The sequence below is a fragment of the Miniopterus schreibersii genome, assembly GCF_964146895.1.
Source record: "Miniopterus schreibersii genome assembly, chromosome: 1".
In the NCBI taxonomy this organism is placed as follows: Eukaryota; Metazoa; Chordata; class Mammalia; order Chiroptera; family Miniopteridae; genus Miniopterus; species Miniopterus schreibersii.
Window position 1 is genome coordinate 111,659,899 of NC_138101.1, and position 3,892 is coordinate 111,663,790.

The 3,892-nt window shown below is 44.5% G+C and overlaps 1 long non-coding RNA gene across 1 annotated transcript; it reads right to left on the bottom strand.

Moving 5' to 3' along the window:
- Positions 1 to 1,350: 1,350 nt before the first annotated feature.
- Positions 1,351 to 3,579, bottom strand: LOC308556035. The gene is made up of 2 exons (XR_013998660.1): positions 2,983 to 3,579; positions 1,351 to 2,891 (listed from the first exon to the last, which is right to left on the bottom strand). It is a non-coding gene; the product is annotated as an uncharacterized lncRNA (long non-coding RNA).
- Between the last annotated feature and the right edge of the window lie 313 nt (positions 3,580 to 3,892).

Below are 3,892 nucleotides of genomic sequence, written 5' to 3' on the forward strand. Positions count from 1 at the left end.
CCCCCTTCCTCTCTCTAAAATCAGTAAAGAAACCCCCCCAAATAAAAACCTTTCCATTAAAAATAATAATAAAAAAAATAAAAAGTGGAATATTGAGCTCTGGCCAGTGGCTCAGTGGTTAGAGTATCGTGCCATGCACGAAAGGGTTTCAGGTTCAATTGCCAATCAGGGCACACATACCCAGGTTGCAAGTTCAAGCCCCAGTTGGGGTGCATGCAGGAGGCAACCAATGGATGTTTCTCTTTCACACTGATGTTTCCTTGGGTGAGGATTAAAGAAAATAATAAGTTGAATTTTTGAATGAACACAGTATAAAAGACAAATTAACACCCAAGAAAATGTGGAAAATAATATTTTAAAAGTTTAAACAAGCACCCCCCAAATTTGCAGAAACACGAGTTGTTTTTTTAACCCATGAACTGTCCCCAAACACCTACTGTTTTAAATTCATAATTTATCACTGGGAAACACATTTGAAGCCCTTAAAAAATACATTCAAGCAGCAACAAGGATCTCAAAATTAACTAAGCCAAATAAAATAAAATCTTTACTTGAAAAGATGAAAGTTCCTTTTTTGGGAAAATACCTGCATTTCTCTCACCATTGACAAAGCATTTGGTAGATTATATTCATAAATGCATTCTCTTATTATCAGCCACTGGAGTCTATTTTAGATGCTCTGTGAGCATCTTATTCTACAGTAACCTGTTCAGGAATCAAATTGGCAGAAATAAAGTTTTTATAACATAACCATATGGCAATGTCCACAAGCTAGATATATAATTGCCGCCTATTATTTTACATAGAGCAACTGTTTAACTAAATTTATGTAGCCCTGGCTGGTGTGGGTCAGTTAGTTAAAACATCATCCTGTACACGGAATGGTTGCGGGTTCAATTCTCAGGGCACATACCTAGGTTGTGGGTTCCATCCACGATCAGGGCAAATACAGGAAGGCAAACAACCAATGTTTCTTTTGCACATCGATGTTCCTATTTCTCTCTCCCCTTCCCCTCTCTCTAAAACCAATAAGCATGTCGTCAGGTGAGGATGAAAATAATAATAATAAATATATGTGAAGGTTTCAACAACAGCAAACTACTCACCACCATCCCTCTCTTATCTGTGAATATGCACGTTTTTGGCCTTACTATGAACTGTGCTGTCACTATATTTGTTTTCAGGACTATCGGATCTCTGCAACATTTTATTTGGTGGTGAAGGATCTGTGGCGTCCCACATTTTCTCATGTCTGTGATCACTGCTACTGGGGTGACTCTGATGAATATTTCAGGGCCTGTAAAACATCACCCCCCCAAAAGAGAGACAAAAAAATTGAAACTTTAAATATAGCTTTCTAAATGCATTTTATTATAGAATTTTGGTGTTTTAACTTAAGTTTTATGAACTTATACAAATAAAATTTCAATTTCCAATTATGCCTTTTATTCAACAAGACCTAACTACCTAAGAGTTATTCTAAGGCTCTTCATACAAATCATAATACCTATGTTAAAAAAAGAAAACTCCAGTCCATAAAGTATCTTGAAAACACATGAACTCAAACAACTTGGCATATTAATTCCTCAATACATTTCTCTGGGAATTAAAAAGTTTAATCTAAAGGAAAGCAGAAACTGAGAACTGTACTACTGTAGTCTATTTCTGCTCTACAACTGATGCAAAGGCACAAGTATAATTAGCTTAAGCACATTTCTGCAAAACTGCAAAAAAAAGACAGCATCAGTTTCTCCAATTTTCTTACTCAAAAGAAGTATTTCAAACCTACCTCACCTACTCTGACAGGTATAGGAAACAATTTCTAGGAATTAAAAAAAAAAAGTTGGCTGATATTTCTGATATAACATAATGAAACCCCTACACAATTTGGTTTAGTTTTATCATAACATATTTAAAACAATGACAGACTAGTCTTTTACTACGTGTAATTAATTATGTTTTAGAGGGGCAGGTTCAATATGGTTTCATCTTTGATATCCAGATGTAATGGAAAACATTTTACAAATTCTAGGGTTTTTACCTTGAGCTTTACAAAACCTAGGATTTATAACATGAGCGTTTACAAAACCTAGAGCTTTTAACTTGAGTTTTAACCCATCCTAGCCAGTTAACGGAACTATCAGCTTAGAAACCTGCTCTCCTATCCTTGAAGTGATTCGATGTAAAAGTATTTACTTCTAGTGTCATCTGATAGTGAATCACTTATGTGACCTCCCCCCTCCCCCCACCCGTGAAAACAGGTGCTACTAAAACTTTACATGCAGCAACTGCAGTAACAAAAGTAATCTACATACCTATAACCTTTGACATTAGAATGAGTTATCCAAGTATCCAACGGTTTCAATTCCTACAGAACCAAAAGCACTATCTTTCACTAGTAAGGCAACTACTTGCAAAAAGCAATTAAGATTGGGAAGGGACAGTGGTTTACAACACACTTAAGAGCTGCAAATCAATTGTTTCTTCCCAAGCCTTTCACCTAATTTTAATACCTTAACATTAACTTTTAACTCCCTAATACAATACAGTAAATGCATGCGGTTGAGTAGATACGTATCACCTCACTCCCGATTCTTTCACACCCAAATAATCAAGTCAGGTCATTTCTGGCTGAGAATGCTATTTTCCTTAAAAAACTTAACTTCCTTCACTCGTCTGTCAAAATGAGTCACTAAACCTTGCTGGGGAGCGCTAATGGACCCAAACACAACATTTAAAGAGGACTAGCAGTGCTAATTTCGGTTATGTTGCACCGAAGTGCCTGTAGCGACTTCTGAAGCCTGCCCTCCAGTACCAGGTCCTCCCTTCCCCTCTTCCTCGGCCTCGGCTGGTACCTGGTAAGACTGTGAGTGCCCCTCCGGTCGTGACAGCTGAAAACAGGGAGAGTCGAGACCTAAAATATCTCGAGGGAAAGGAAGGAAACGGGTGCCCCCCCAGGGCCCCTCCCCGCGGGACACCTACCAAAGGAACCGGCGGCGAGCCCGCACACGCACACTCCTCCTTTTAAAGGCGGTGACGAGGGCGAAACGCCGCGAACCAGCCCTGCGCTCCCTCCAAACTCCAACTCGCGCGGCCGCTCCTCCTCCCAGTGGGATCCGGATCAGGGTTAACAACAAAAATGGCGGCTCGGCCAGCAGCAGATAAGGAGGAAAGCCTCCCCCCCCGCCCGCACCGCGGCCCAGCCAGAAACAAAAAGCCAATTTACCCATCACTAAGTCTCTGCTGTTTCCTCGCATACTTTACCATCAATGCACAACCTGTGAGTGTGTGTCGGGGGAGAGGGCGGGCAGGCGGGCAGGCGGCAGCACCGGCACCAGGGTCCGGCGCGCCCCCGGCGACTCTCAGCACCTTCGGGTTACTGGCGCCTGCGCTCCCGGGCCATCTCCCTCCGACACTACCATGCTCACTCTCAGTCCGGGGAGAGGCGCCACCTACACGGCGGAAGCGGCCAACCCGGGGAAGGGGGGCAATAAGAAGCGCCTGCTCAGCCCCGCGGAGAGCGACTGCCTCCTCCGCCTTCACCGACTCCTGCAACGCCGCCTCCTGCCCTCCTCCCCCCCCGCCCTTCTCCTTCCCCGCCTGACTCCTCCGCCTTCACCTACTCCTGCTACACCGCCTCCTGCCCTCCTCTCCCCCTGCCCCCCTGCCCCGCTGCCCTCCTGCCCTCCTCTCCCCCCTCCTCCTGCCCTTCTCCTTCGCCTGCCTCCGCCAGTACAGAGGCTGCGGCTCCACCAACTACATCCGGGCAACCCCGAGGCTGCGGCCTTCGGCAAACCTCGGCAATTTCCGCTGCGCTTCTCCTCTACCACCCTCAGCCCTCTTCCTTTCCCCGCGCCGTTCCGGAAGGCAGACTTAGGCAAACCGCCGCACC